This window comes from Onthophagus taurus, chromosome 2 (genome assembly GCF_036711975.1).
Source record: "Onthophagus taurus isolate NC chromosome 2, IU_Otau_3.0, whole genome shotgun sequence".
NCBI lineage: Eukaryota > Metazoa > Arthropoda > Insecta > Coleoptera > Scarabaeidae > Onthophagus > Onthophagus taurus.
This window is the reverse complement of record NC_091967.1, coordinates 24,383,358-24,400,228: the sequence shown is the minus strand read 5'-3', so window position 1 is coordinate 24,400,228 and position 16,871 is coordinate 24,383,358. Positions and strand designations below refer to the sequence as shown.

At 34.2% G+C, this 16,871-nt stretch overlaps 1 protein-coding gene across 2 annotated transcripts in view; it reads left to right on the top strand.

Annotated features, from left to right (window-relative positions):
* Positions 1 to 1,072: 1,072 nt before the first annotated feature.
* LOC111413156 (Ecdysone receptor) overlaps positions 1,073 to 16,871 on the top strand; it is a 178,548-nt gene continuing 162,749 nt past the window's right edge. For both annotated transcript variants that reach the window (XM_023044040.2, XM_023044038.2), the window contains exon 1: positions 1,073 to 1,565. The gene's annotated coding sequence lies outside the window, so the exon portion shown is untranslated. The remainder of the gene's footprint in view (positions 1,566 to 16,871) is intronic.

Genomic DNA, 16,871 nt, shown 5'->3' with positions numbered 1-16,871 from the left:
TAGTAATCTAAATACAATTTCAAATTAGATCAGTTCAAACTCTTCAAATTTGTTCAAATCAACTTTCACTTTGATCTAAGGTTTCTAGATTGTTAGAACATAATGGACAACAAATAAGTTGATAATAACAAAATCGAATCAACAGTAAAGCGATGTCTTCTCAAAAAGTTTTGAGGTTAATTAAGCTGCATACAAAGTACAATTTAAAAAGATTTTTTAAATCGGTGATAATTATTAAGTTTTTTTTTGCTTGTAGATATTTATTTCAAACGTTTATCAACTCATACAACATCCACATGTTTAATTTAAAATAAAATTGCAATCATTCCAAGAAAACTCTCTTCCCTTTCATTTTCAAATCGATAATTGCCACAATCTTCGCACCACAACACAACGCATGTCTCTTCGTAGAGTTAGAGCGATACTTATTCTAGGACACGCTTTTTCTAACCACAATAAGAGTGACGAAGAATATTTCTTCAGCGTGAATAGGCCCATTGTCCAGTGTTGTTGGTATTAAATTAAACCAATTGGTTTTTACTCGCTGCGGGTTCACAATACGCTTACGAGTGAAGGATAATTATACTTCTCAATCAATTAAAATTAATAATAAGGCGAAAATAAACTATTTTGAGACGCGCGCCTTCTTAGCTGTTAAAATAAAACCGCGGAATGTAATATTTGTTAAATAGATACACTCTCGGTGAGATCGAAGTGAGAGGCCGCCGTAAAGATAGTAACAACGGGTTCGAGACTCAACAATACGATTAGTTTAACAAATTGTTTGCGCGCTGCTATTTTAAGAAGTCCTATCGTTGACCCGATTAAACAAATACGAGCGGGTGCCCGTCCTCTCTCTGAAATTGTGTGTGGTTAAACGAGCACGTGCTAACACTGAAAATTGTACCGACACTGATCTAATTTGCAATAAACTTTTTTGTTTTTTCAATAACGTTTCATAATTGATTTCATTCATTTGTATTTATTGAATTGTTCTTAATTCTTAATAATTAGGTTTTTAATTGTTTTTGTTTTATTATTTTCAGGTGATTGGAACCGACGACGACGTTAAAGATGAACTGTAGCTGACCAGACGAGCCTCCGAGTCTCCGAATCCCCGCAATCCCTCCTCTGGCGTCCAAACGCTCGAGCTTCGAAGTCATCTCAAGCACACTTCCAGCATCCGATCTCACACCACCATCACACCCTTTCTATAATCTCTCGAGGTGCGATATATCCCAGATAATCCCCTATAGTTCGCGTCGCGTTACAAACCGCAAATAACCACTTCACGTTCCCGCCCCCTATGTCCCCAAAGGACTCGTCTAGTACTATTGTTATCGCTTCTTAGTTACCCTTCGAGTATATTTACCTTCAGGAAAATTTTCAGTTCGGGACGGGTCGTTTTCGTTATTTTATACATGAGATAGGCTTATCGCCAAGTGATATCACGGAACTTTGTGTGCCATCGGACGCGTTTCGCGACCAGAATAGAATATTTTTCTATTCAAAAGAAGCGAATCTTTTTGAAGTGTTGAATAGGGTGGCGATTTGAATTGCAAAAGGTAAGTTATTATTCTTCCCATTTATTTTTCAAATATTATAATTAATTTTATCCCTTCAATTCAGTTAAATTTACAAAACTTTATATATTTTAATACTCTTTCCCTTTTGAGTTTCTATGTAGAAATTTGAATAGCACAACACGGAGTAGTGTTTGTATGTGTAAAGCTGACATACACGGGAGCTTGAGACTTGAGAGAGAACATGTTGAGCTTGTCACGATAATGAAATGCATATGGCCATTGTGTATTTATCTTGAATGGTTTAAGCTGCGGCGCCGTACAAGTGTTCGCGGCCGTTTAAAATTGCCCTTCGATGCGAATAGCCGCCGGCGCTTTATTATTCTTTGTCGTGCTTTGTTCAGAACGGTAAATGCGTTTGAATGTTTATCCCCGAAGAAAATCACACAAAACGATTCATCCATTCGTCGGTATCAGCCTTTAGTAGATATGTGTCTATTAGCGTAATTCGCTCTAAACCAGCCAATTTCAATTCAAATTATAGCAATATCCAATCGGTTCTGATTGATTGGGAAAGTGGCGTTTATATGGTTGAAGTTTCGAAAATTTCTACTTTGACCTAGTTGCTTTTAATGCTAATACGCGTCCCTTTACAGAGAGTGTGATTAATCCTTCGATTAATAGATATTTATTTTGTTTATTATAACTACAGTGTGTTAACCCTTTGTGTGAAAAGTGGTGTTGTTGAATTTTATTGTTCAAAAAGGTATCTCTTTGATAAATCGTTATTAGGTGTGATTATTACAGATCATTTTAAAAAGAAAGCATTGAGCTTTAATTTAGAACAAGTCTCCTTCGTTAATTTCAATTTTTTCTTTTTTGACATTTTTAGGTTATACGAAAATGTAAGTTTTATTTCAACATTTTTATTTCAATATTTTTCCAATCCAACCCAACAATTATTACGCATCATTTTAAAGAGAAAGCTTTGAGCTTTAATTTAGAACAAGTCTCATTCCTTAATTTCAATAAATACGGCTTTCAGGAATTTTTGAATTAGCATCTTTTTTGACACTTTTAGGTTATACGAAAATGTAAGTTTTGTTACAACTTTTTTTCTCAATATTTTTCCAATCCAACCCAACAATTATTACACATCATTTTAAAAAGAACGCTTTGAGCTTTAATTTAGAACAAGTCTCATTCCTTAATTTCAATAAATACGGCTTCCAGGATTTTTTAAATTAACATCTTTTTTGACACTTTTAGGTTATACGAAAATGTAAGTTTTGCTTCAACATTTTTTTTGTTACTATTTTTCCAATCCAACCCAACAATTATTATACATCATTTTAAAGAGAAAGCTTTGAGCTTTAATTTAGAACAAGTCTCTTTCCTTAATTTCAATAAATACGGCTTCCAGGAATTTTTAAATTAGCATCTTTTTTGGCACTTTTAGGTTATATGAAAATGTAAGTTTTGTTTCAACATTTTTATCTCAATATTTTTCCAATCCAACCCAACAATTATTACACATCATTTTAAAGAGAAAGCTTTGAGCTTTAATTTAAAATAAGTTTCATTTCTTAATTTCAATAAACACGGCTTCCAGAAATTTTTGAATTAGCATCTTTTTTGACACTTAGATTATGCGAAAATGTTAGTTTTTGCTCAATATGTTTTTTCTCGATATTCTATCAGATTTTCATCGTTCTGTAGCTACAGGCCTGATAAATAAATATTCAAATTTACTGCGTCCACGAAAATGTCGCAGCGCAAGTTCAAAAGAAAGAGGAAGTTGTAAAAATTGTTCTGCCCAGGCTAGACCCCACTCAAAATGTACTGCGTGCAATGTTTATTTATGTTGTAATCAAAGAAAGAACTGTTTTTCTGAATATCATAATTTGATTTATCTAAAGCAAGTGTTACTTATTTTTTAGCGTTATAAAAAATATATTATTTTTATATTAGCAATAAAAGGTTTTGTATACTGCAACATCACTAACATATATTTTAATGCTTGACGATACTCTCAAGTACCATTATTCCCCTGGAATGGGGGGGATTGCATATTTTGCTAAAATTGATTCCAAAGGCCTTTACTAAGTGTATTTTGATAGCGTTTTAATTCTGTCACAAAGTTTCAAAATTTTTGTTTCATCATTGCAAGTATGCAACCAATATCACAATTCAATACGCATCATACGTAAATCGCGTATTGCAATACCTATACTGTGATATTGGTTGCATACTTGCAATGATGGCGTTGGGTACGATAATTAATTAACACACTGTATTATATTATTTAATCCTTTTATATTTATTGCATACCAATTTATTCACAATACTCTATTGAAAAAAAGCAAGAATTAATAAGAATAAAATTAAGGTAGAGTTTTGATCAGAGGATTACTGAAAAAAAATGTTTGCACTGTTATTGTCAAAAATGAATGATAGAGGTTAATTATGCAAAGTAGTATTATAAAATCCCACTACGAATTAGATAACTAATAACATGGTTAAATTTGGCATTTTTCAATTCATATCATTATATCATCTTGAAACAAACATCTAGGATTTTATTTAATTTGTGCCAAACTTGACATAAAAATTTCACACAAATTACTCAAACTTATTCAATATCTAGAAAAAAGTTGAGCAGACAGAGGTGTCGGTTAATCTATGCACTTGGTCAATTGTTGAGTGTTTTAGACTGATTCCAAATTCATAACCTTCTATACCTTCTAGACAGATACTTTGGGATTTCTCCTATGTTGAGGTGGAATCCTGGACGATTCTTTGGAGTCAGGTTAGTTCTTATCTCATTTGCTAGTTACTTAGAAGTAACTGATATGATATTTTCTACTTTTTTATTTTCAATATTGGTCAAGCCTTGGATCGGAAAAGATCTTACAATTAGCTAGATGCTCAAAGGTAACGCTGTTTGCTTTTTCCTTATTGCCTCTGAACCATGGTGTTGTTGTTGTTTTTAATATCAAAAACTGAGGTTACAGGTCTCTTAATCTTGGTTGCCTTCCACAATGAACAAATTCTCTTCATATATTGTCGTCCTTCTAGGTATGGGCTTATAAATTCGTTCTTTAAGTTAAGTAGAGGTGGCTTACGGCTGAAGTACTTCAATATGTGTTCCTCAATTGAATATCTTATATCTATTATTATATCTTATAGATGTTTCAATATTTACTCTCCAATACAGTATCGATTATTATTCACAGTACTCTATTGAAAAAAAGCAAGAATTAATAAGAATAAAATTACGGTAGAGTTTTGATCAAAGAATTACTAAAAAAAAAGTTTTTTGCACTGTTACTGTCCATCTAAAAAATGAATTATAGAAGTTAATAATGCAAAGAAGTAGTATAAAATCCCATTTAACAACATGGTTAACTTTGCCATTTTTTAATTCATATCATTACATCATCTTGAAACAAACATCTAAGGTAACAGTGATATGTGTCTGAATAATATAGAGAACCCTTTTCGGTTATTTATATCTCTTTAAATACATAAAATAAAGTTATTTAACTAACCTACTTCACTAATAGGCAAATTCATTGTTGCAACAATAATACCTTGCTCAAATTGAAACCTCGTTCAATAATCTTTAGCATTGCAATGTTGCATTCAACTTTCCTAGGAAGATTAGCTATCCTATAAAATAGAGAGAATCTGCATCATAAATCTTTTCTTGCTTGAAATTATAGTTTGTGCATAAAACTTTATTTTGCAAATTTCTGCATCTATTTTGTTTGAATGTAAGAATGTTTAGATTTGGGTCGAAATACGTTTTGTTTGAGTCTTTCCTGTTGTAACGTGGCCCTTTCTTTTTTGTCCCTTTTACCGATGCTTCGTTTGATGTATGTATTCTTTTGTGCTGTATTAAAGTAAAAAGTTTTTATTTGTATACTTCATATATGCATACTTCTTTGGATGGTATGTGTCAAAGTATCTTTTTCTATAAAGCTAGATATAAAACACCCTTGTGCGCTTTTTTTTTTTTGCTATAACATCAATGTCTCTTTTATTCTAAAAGTTGTTTTAATTATCACTGTTCTTTTTTCCACATCTCAAGATTTAACTTTGACGGAAAGTTTCAATTTCAAGGTCTCAAGATTGAAGATAATTTTTATCGGTTTCCTTCTGCTGATTCTGCAGTGATTTGGTTGTTGTGCTTAATTAAGACAAATTAAAAAGTAAATATTGTTTTTTTATAAATAAATTTGTTTTTATTTTTATACAAACATTATTAAAAATTTTTATATTAGAAAAGCTTGAAGAACCACAACTTTGAGTAACGTAGGATGAACAATTTTTTGACGTTGTGTTAAACGAATACCTTTTACTGTATCAAGGTAAAAATTGATACATTTGTGTTTGACCTCTTGGCATAGTAAAAAATAGTGGGAAGAACAAATTCAAGTACAATTAAAAAATGCTAAAAAATTACGTCCTTTTGATATGACCTCAACGGCAGTTCTAACTTCATAATCTAAAAGTAATAAATAAGTTTGGCATACATTTTTAGTTTACTGTAGTATCTGATAAGTCTCCATGTATCTAGATCTCATCCTACCCTTCTGAACACCGTGATCTTCAGCAAATTTATCGTAAAAATTCCTTTCCATAGTCAATATTAAAAAATATTATATAGTACAACTTATTATCAAATATTATAGCACTTGATGATGAAATAGTTGACATTGAGTACTATTACCATTAAGTACTAACTGGTGGTAGTAGCTGCTCGTGCCAAGTATTTTTGCTTTATCGAAATCTATTTTATATATCGTTCCGTGTGGCAATGTTCTGCGACTGCTGACTGCTTTGTTCCTCTTAATCTGATGTTCCTTTCGTGTTTCTTTATACGACATACCCTTTATAGACATTCGAAGGTCCATCCGGTTTACCCTACATAGTATTTCCCACACTTGCCCGACAGTAGATTCCTGACCCCTTTAACGGAAGAAGTTTGTCCTTTCCTATCAACAATGACGGGACGCATTTCACGTGGACTCCTTATCTCACCACGATATCGTTCTTTTTTAACCGCTTGGCTATTTATTCCGTTACACCTGAAATAAAGTGAAGACAGTTAAAATCCACAACAAGACCTGTAACTTCTCCTTGTTGACCTGTTGGATGCCCTTCGACGTATAACCAATACGAATACATCCTTTAGATGTCTTTAGATGTATTCTTCAAATTTTCTCCTTCGCATTATTTTGGGTTTTTGGAAAAGGGTGCAACTTGCGGACATCTTCTGTTGTGGGTTCGTCACTTCGTGTTCAAGTTGCTCCTTTTTGGTTCTTGTTACTGATATATCAAGGAATGATAGCTGATTATCCTTTTCTTCATCTATGGTGAACTTTCATCATCTACTTGTCGTAGCCACAACTTTGGTTTCCAAAGATTATTGCTAATTAATTTCACAAAATATTTTTAAACTTTATTGTTTATAATACTTTGGCAAGGTGTTTCGCAAGCTGGTAGAAGATGAGATAATTGTGCTTAACATAAGTCGTAATCCGTAGCTTTACGGATTTTTAGTAAACCATGAATCCTTGGTGCTACCGCTGCTTGTACAAACAGGCTTTTCTGTTCCAGCGGTGGAATATAATCATCGTCTTAACAATTTTTTTTAATTCTGTATGTGTCTGGATCCAATAAATTGTTCATCTTGTCCTGTTCATCACCACGGTAACATTATCTTTCTTCCCAGACAGGAAACTATGTTAGTTTTCTCTCTTATACCAGGTTAAGCTTTTCTTTCACCAACTATCATGTTGAACCTTAGTAAGTTAGCTGTTTTTAACGCTTTTGCGATATCTTGACGCATGTCTTCAGCTTTGACATTGGCATCTTTCTTGTCTTGGTGTTCTAATGACTTGAACCTCGATTTGTACTCTTCTGAAACTCTCGTTCTGCCTTCTTTATCTTCCTATTTGTTCCAATCTTGCCTGGATATGAAGTTCAAAATTTTGTAGTGTGGTCAAAACAGTTTTTCATTTAGCAGTTGTAGGTTCTTGAAGCTCTTATGTATTCTTTCACGTGGGACTTGTTCTGTCTAAAATATTACGGACAGCACTTGAGTCGATATGTTGCTCCATTTTAAGAAATGTTGACGTCAAATTCTTCTCTCTGCATCTCCGCAGAAAAGCGAGGCTGCTACTTAGTCTGCAACACAGGCCGATATCCTCGACATTTAAAAACTCCAAGAGGTTTTGATATACTTTTAAATGCATCTAAAATGATGTAATATGTTTTGAAACTGAATACAACTTAATTAAGTCAATTAAGTTTTTTCGTCCTTTTAAGCTCTTTCGTATTAAATCCAAATCCATTTTCATAGTTTTGAAGAAAATATAATTTGTTATATTTATTATCGTTATAAGATTAATTTTTGGTAAAAACAACTACATTATAACATAAAAATATACTTGCTAACTACAATTAACCGTGCGTGCAAACCACAAAAATATACAGTATATATACACACAACGGTAACCTAGATACTTGTTGATAACAGATGACGAGTTTCGTTATCCGAATACAATCGTTAAGAAAACAAGGTTTCAGTCAGTTTTAAGTCAGTTTGCTTTGTTAGCTGCGATAAACAACCTTATCAGCTGATATATTATTACATAGGTGCATATATCATCCTTTTTTATTTTAAATTAGAAGAAAAATAACGTAGAAAGAGAAAATTCAGATTAAGATAGATTTATCTAATTAACATATCAACGTTACCAACCCAACCAGCTCAAATTAACTGAGATAAGAAGGTATTTATTCTTGGACACGGCTCAATTGGCGTGACCAACAGCGGTGAACGAGTCTTTAAATACCTTCTGCGTGGAGATTTTTTTTTAAAGTTTTTGTTTCTAAGATCTGTAGATGTTTTTGTAGTAATAGTTGGTATTATTGGATTGATGAAGAAAGCAGTTTCAGAAAGAAATTCGGGTCGGAAAACAAAAAGAGGAACGAAAGTTATTATTATTATTGTGGTTGCGAGGCGGACTCCCGACGGATTCTCCGGAGAAGTCATCGACCCTTTGGCCTACTGGTACAGAAATTCGTGCGGAAGTCGGTGTGGGACGGCGACGATCTACGTTGGAATGACGAGACGAGGAGGCTTTCCGGAAACGAGAGTCGGGAGCACGTGGATCTCAAGTTAGAAACAGTTCATCCTCCTACGCACAGCTAATGACCGGGAAAATATATTTTTAGCACTAATTATAGCTACAACAAAAACTAATAAAATAGAAAACAATCTTTAAATCATAAGAAAGGACTTATTTAAATAAAAATAGATTTAATTATTGAAAATGAGATATCTTCATGGTGATTACATTCGCGATATAAATCATCTACGTTTAATTTAGAACGTCTACATTATATCGACTATGTTATAAAAGTTTTCGCTCGTCTTCTAGAACAGCAGCCTCGTAGCAGTTGAGCTCGTTCAGTTATTGGGTCAACACTCGCTAGCCCAGTTTTCACTTCAGGCCGAACGAGCTCTCTGAACACTGCCGTTGCGCTCTTAGAGCTCGACCGAACCGGTAAAATACTGACCCCGCCGCCGTTCCGTGCGTGCCATCGACGGATTCTAGAACTCTGACTACGTAAGAAAGTGAGATTTTATCTACAAATGTATCAATAACCAATCAAACCTAGTGTTATATACATTTTTTTTTCAAACTTTTCAGTTTAAATTGACAAAACTTTTCTGGAATCGCCATTCTTTCTTTTTTATGCAAATTTTTGCTTCTAGGTCAGTGGTTTTCAAACTTTTTGAAGTCTGGTCACAACAAAATGAGCTAATACAAAACAACAAAATTTATTCTGACTTTCAATGTTTATGATGTTTCAAAAATTTCGTCCTTATTCCATGCAGCTGTCTTTCATCTTCTAAATCTGACCTTGGCCGCGTCCGTTATTATCCCGTCCTTCCACCTGTGTTTAGGTATTCCATATTTCTGCTTTCCTTGTAGTTTGGCATGCATGATCCTCTTCGGCACATATGTGTCGAGCTCGTTCCACATGGCCGGCCCATCTTAATCGCATGACTTTAATTGTAGTCATGACAATGACTGAAATTAACAATTAATACAATTCAAAGTAGTATCTGCGTTACCATTCGTTCTCACACGTTCCTTTGAAAACCGTGCGAAGATTGATTTTCCATGTTTCCGTACCACAAGTAGTATAAGGGTATCGTAAATTATTAACTTTATTTCCCCACTTATGTTACGGCTAAAGAGTTGTTAACACCACGCATTCTGTAACACTTGTTGCCCAGCACGACCCGTTTCTCACTTCTGAACTACAATTATTCTTCAAGTTCACGCTGGATCCAAGATACGTAATTTTTTTGCACTTGATTGTGTTGCAAGCAGAAAATTCTAGCTCACACAGGTAACAAGTTAAAAATTGAAGTATCATTTTCAATGCTCTTTGCCGTATTGCCTCATGTAATTCTTTTAGTTTTTAAAAGTTTACAAGATGATATTCTTATATACAATTTTTACTTCTTTTAGCTTATTCAAACTTATAACGTTATGAGAAGATGTTTCCGATGAATTAGAATAATTTTGGCATACACCAATAAGCGTTTTCTATTATTTGGTGTTTTAATAATAATTAGAAAATTTATCTAAATCATTGCTTTTATTTTTTTCTAGAATGGTTATACAGTAACCCAACCTTAAACAGTAAAAACAACCTTCTTTACTATAAAAGTAAATAATAATAACAAACTAGTTATTTTTGATACAAGATAGCGAAATGACACTTATGCATTCGAGAACAAAAGTTTCATCTTGCTGTTCCATAAAATTTAAAAGATTTTCAGCACCTGCTTCCTTGCAGCTGACTTTGGATTGTTGCTCTAAGGTGTCATCTTCTACGTCATCCTCACTACATTCTTGAAGTGAACTCGGTGCAGACATTGGTTTGGTAACACTATCGACTAGATCATCGTCGGTCATGTGTTCATAGTCCAAAATATTTGAGTCAATATTTAGCCACTCCAGAGTATTTTCGTCATCCAGTTCTTCACAGCCCTGAAAATTTTTTAACAACTGAAACACATCTAAAAGTTCTTCACTATCAATTTCATCTTCTTCAGCTGATTCATCGCATAAAATATTGTTAAAACATTTTTCAATTGTGGTAACTTTCACATTGTCCAAGGCATATGATATGTTGTATACAGCATCTTGAAGCATAAATAAATTGATTTCCAAAGCTGTAAAGGAGCATTGTTGTCTTTTGCGACCAGATCCATCATTAATTTTTTTCTGTACAACCTCTTTATTGTTTCAATTACGCCCACATTTGGTGGAAGATACAAAACTATGATATTCCCGTTCTTAGCTGACAACGCTTCAACTAGCGGATGAGATGGCACATTATCAAGAAGCAATACCTCTTTTTGAGGAAAAACCGTCGCCGTCCATATATTTTTTTACATGTGGATAAAATTTATTTCAAAAATGTCTTGTGTCATACATATCGATACATAAAAATATAGATTTTTTCCGAAAAGAAATTAGGCATGGTAGAGTACGTAAAGAATTTGTTGTTAAAATACATAAATTAATTTTGATAAAATATATAAATCGCAACCAGTTTTGACACACACCAATAGGCTCTTCCTTCCAATAGGCTTACGATTAGATTTGTTATTTGAAAACAACTGAGATTCAATTAAGTAATATTTAAAAGAAATGAATATCGTAATTTTTAAAATTGTTATTTTTTAGTTGTGTTTTAAGATAACCCCATCGTGTTTGGGCTCATTTTAAAGAATTTTTAATATTCTTCAAAATTTTATTGTGTTTAACTGTAAATTAGATAGTAATTAATTACTACTGTGAAGAATGTGGATTTAAATTCAAAAGTATGGGATTTCATATTTTTATAAGCAATTGTGAGACTGGATATAATTTATCAGAAACTATCATCATATTTTTAAAAGAGGGAGGCTGAGAAGATTAGGGAGTTGAAGGAGGAAAGTGATGTATGGTGATACTAAAGAGGATGAGAAAGGGAAGAGAGGAAGTCAGCAGAGATATACAAATGATGAAATGGAGAAATGTTGCCGGATGGGTAGGTGGGATTCAGGAAGGGAAGAAAGGCAATTGACAATGTATACATACTGAAACACTTGACAGATAGGGAGTTGAACAAGAAGGAGGAAAGTTGTATGCATTGTTCATAGACCTGAAGGCGGCATTTGATAAGGTAGATAGAGGGAAGATGTGGGAGGAAATGAGGAGGAGAGGTATCACAGAACAGCTGATAGCGAGAGTGAAGGAGACGTACAGGGAGAGGATGGCCAAGGTTAAAGTGGGGGAAGACTTGAGCAAGGTATTCTGGAGGACGTATACGGATGATTTGGTGGTCGTAGCAAGAGAGGCGGTGGAGATAATAAAGTCTCTGACAGATATTTCAAGGCGAAGGGGTTGGTGGTAAAAGTCGAGAAGACAAAGATCATGAAGATCTGCAAAGGAAGGAGAAGAGGATAGAGGAAGTGAAAGACGTACCTGGGATATGAGTTCTCGGAAAGAAATAAGGTCGGGTCGCACGTGAGGGCGTTGGCCCAAAGAGCGAATAGGGTGATGAGACAGGTTTGGGGATGGGGGAGAGAACTTTTGGGAGGGATATAGGAAAAAGAAAGGTTATGTTTGAGGGCTTAATGAGGAACACAATGATGTACGGCGCAGAAGTATGGAGATGGAGTGAACAAAGATTGCTGGAGGATGTACAAACAAGGCGTTGGAGATAGGTACTAGGCTTGGCGACGGAGACTCCAGGGTATGTAGTGAAGGAGGAGATTAAGGTGGATGCAGTAACGGTGGAGGCTGGGAGAAAAACAGTGAAGTAAGAGGAAAGGATAGAAGGAAGGGTGATTCTCAACCTATACGCATAAACTTGGGGATTTATTCCTCATGACAAATAAAGATTATTTATAGAATTAATTGAAGAATTAATAGAATTATATTAAAGATTAGGTATTTTTGGTTTCCTAGATATCCGATATATGCGGCGACATCTGCATAAGGTGCTTCCTGGAAAATGGACAGATCGAGCTAGCCCATTGGCCTGGCCATCTGGATCTCCCGACCTCAATCCTCTTGATTTTTATTTTTGGGGTCACTTAAAAAGCATTGTGTTCGTCACCGAAATTAATACTGAGCAAGAATTGCGAATTCAGATAGGTTTAGGCCGAGCTATCATAGCATCTCCAAAGCGTACGGTCTTTGCTTCCAGAAATCATCTTACACAGCAGCAACACCAAACTATCTCATCTGTTTAAAACTGACACCACCATACTTATTTCACTTTCTGCAAAAAAATGTTTACATACATCTGATTGCAAGAGTTGCCTACACAAATGATGCACGGTGCAATTTAGTAACGAGATGAAGAATGACATGTACGGATCACACTATGTTGAGAGAAATGTTGAGACTATCAAAAAGAATTAGATAGAACTCCGGCGAAAAAAAGTCAGACAGCCTTTCTCTGTTTTGTTGATCTAACCAAAACGTTTGATAAAGTAAGTATAAAAGAATTAGAACAGGGCAAACATTACAAAGTATAGTTACACTATGAATGATTACAAAATCAAGATAAAGTGCTATGCACATGATACAGTGGTTAACGCAGGCATTTAACATTGCAGCTGAGGAAGTGAATACTGAGCAAGGATTCCCAAATCAGATACAAAATGATGCCGAGACAATCCGCCAACAACCCGGTTCAGCCCTATTGTGTACAGAAAATATTGGAAACAACTTGGACCACTTGCTTTGATGTCATTTTAGAATCTTATATGTATTCTTGATTTGAAAGTAAATTTCATGGATATCAATTTTTTTTCCCAAGTTTATGCGTATAGGTTGAGAATCACTCTGTACGGGCAGGGAGATAGGGAAGGATATTACAGGAGATTCACTAACTGGGATCGGCAAAAGAAGAGTGGAAAGAGGTGAAATGTGGAGAGAACTGAGGAATCTGGTAAGGACAAAGAGAGACAAAAAAGAATATCACAGATACGGGAAGGGAGATACAATGTAAGGTATGGGGAGATAGTGACAGAGGAACTGCCAAAGTATCTGTTGATGGAGGAGGATGATGAAGGGAAGAGGTTGGTGACCAAATTCCGCTATGGTAATGAGAAGAGAGCTACTGTCGTATTCTCCAATTGAGTCTGCCAACAGGAGATTACGACAACGCACTGAAGATGCCAGGTGAGATTTTGGCGAAACGTCCTCCCCTTTCCAAAGGCAACCAACAGGAGGAACGGATGAAATCTCAGATCGACCATAACAAATAAAAATTACAAAACTTTTAAAAGAATTCGTCGCACACTGTGAGAACCATTCTTTTAGGTAGAAGTGCATCTTAAAAAAAATTTTGAATAAAATCAACTTTGTTATTATTTTTTTATGATTTCCTGTTCTATCACGATAACCTAAAAAACGAACATAAAATAAAATAACTCATGTTAATCAAAATTCTGCAGTAATCAACCAAAAAACCACATCTTTCATTACGCAACACTACGGTGTATAATGATAAAATGATAGAGTTTATAGCGTAGATGATATATCCAGAGGAAATTACGTCACCTAGTTCTTAATAAAAAGAGGCCATGTATTTGGTTTGCAAATGCGAGGATTAGCTTTTTTACCGTTTTTTTTGCTGCGGGTAGCCATAAAAATTTACGAAATGCATTTGCACTAATAAACCATTTCCGATTAGCTTTGTTAATGTGAAAAATCGGTTCGACGGCGTCCGTTTCGGTCGCAGTTGAAATGAGATTTTAACGCTGGAAAGCGGATTAAAAATAATACCTGGGTTACCAATCTAAATCCGTCAACGTGGTATGTCACTTTTGTTTTGTTTGCCTCTCTCGTTAACTGGGACGAATTTAAAAATAAGTCCTGTTCATATTTTTTCAGAAAATGGGACATCGTTTGTGCTTATTTTTATATTTATGACTGTAATATCGAAAGGTTCTATTTCTATTCGAAAAGTTTATTATTGTAAGTGATTGAAGAGAAAGTAACTTTCCATTAAATCATTTTAAAACTTGTCATAATATTTTGGTAAACATTTCAGATATCTTATCACTACGGCCACACTTCCTAATCATTATTCCGTAAAGATTATTTTTGTACCTACAAAGTAACAACAACAAATACTAATAATGTAACAATTTCACTTCGAAAACGGAACAAAGAACCACTTGTTACACATGCCACATGCACTTTTATCGCAGCAGATCAAGGACTTGTGTTGCTGGCACCAATCAATGTTTACAAACATTGAGCGAGGTGTTGTTGTTTAGTTTACGCTTGATCCAGCGATATCTTATCTATGGTTTAGTTTAATTTATTTGCGAGACTACAAATTATCACACTTTATACTAGTTAAAGTATATAGTTGCGCTATATTGATTTCTATTAATTCATATTGGATCAAGAGATATTGTACGAATATAACCGAATTGACACATTGTAATTGTTCTGTTATAACAACAAATTGTTTACGTTGACATCTTGTCATATTATCTTAAAACTGAAAATTGATACTTAAAAATGGATCAAATAAAAGAGATTGTAAACGAGCTTGTTTGCAATGCAAAGAAAATAATGTCAACTAATTCTCCAAAGTCACTCGTAACTCTTGTAAAATCTAAAACGGGTAAAGGTGGCGATACTCCTGGTTCAGTATCACCTAAAGCAGTAGGAATCCCAATGAAATTTCCGTACACGTTTAGCGCGAAAATTGCTCAATTCCCGTGGAAGTTCTATATGAAAAATAATTGGATCTACAGGTATTATTTGGCCGGTTTAATCTTGGGACTTCCGGTTTTTATCAAACTCCATAACTTATCTAATTCGCAAGCTAACAAAGACAAATGGGCCGAGATTAGACGCAAAGAAGAACTGGAACATCAGGAACGTTTTGAATAAAATCTAGGTCTTTAAGAAAATATGTGTTTTTTATATTTATATGCTATTTAATAAATATATAAAAAGTACTACTGAAGTAATATTCATTTTATAGGCATTTTAATTGGCAGGTATGCATTAATTATCTATAATTTTCTTTCTGTCGTTAATGTTCATAAAAATAAATAATTTGCATGATAACCGAGAGGAATTTCACAATATAAATGATATTGCCATAAAAAATTCACGAATCTGAATAATTATTAAAATAAACGTTTATTGAAAAGATAAAAATCGTTTTTAAAAGAATTTTTGAAAACGTGAGTTATACAGTAAGTTGATTCTGGACCAAGATTGGTATAAAAGCAACATTCTAGATTTTGTTAATTTTTAGAAATCCTAAGCCAAGTAAAAGAATATTTCATCTAAGTTAGCTCAAGTACTCTATTACTTCAGTACTTCCAGTTACCTTGACTTCTTTCATTACCGGAATCTAAATGAGATGATTACTTCTTCGTTATTCTTGTATTGGATACTTTTATAAAAATAGTGATTGCTGTTGTGTGTTTTTGTAATAATATTTTTTACATGTATTTTTTCTTTCTCATACCATAAAAAAGTAGCATTATTGCTACATAAACATTACGCCGGTATCTAAGTCCTAAGAGTGAAAGAAATCGCTCTTAAAGGCGGAAGAACTGCAACAGCGGCCAACGGCAGGGAAATTAGAACGGCAATGGGAAACCACCTAATTATAATTGCCCTGGTATATTATGATGAAGGCTGGCAAATACAATGGCCCCGAGTACGAGTTAAATGCTGCGAAGACTCTCCTGGTCAGACAGATTCAGAGTTGAAAACTTGCATACAATAGCCACTTCAAACATTTGTAGTACCTATGTGCGAAGCCTGATAGATACATAACACAGTCAAAGAAATGAGAAGGCTCCGTATAAACATACTGGATATTAACGAAATGAGACGGCCTAACCGACAACAAATACAAATTTTCGACCATACCATACTTTATTCGGATGATGAAGGAACGCAAAATAGAAACGGAATAGTGATTATATCAAGCAGCTGCCAGAGTAATCCATAACACCATATCTAAATCTGATAAAGTGATGATAGTGCAGTTAACGACCAATATCGCCTTTGACCATGATGACGAAGAAGTGGAGAATTTTTGCCATCAAATGAAATTGGTGAAAACTGACGGCAGTGAAAACGTATCCTGGTGCTAATGTTTCTACAGATCATAATTTACTTGTTGGGAAAATTTCACCAAAAAATAGCTATTCCAACAAGAAGAATGAAAATAAATCTTGGGAAGATAAGCGACATAGTATATAGAGAA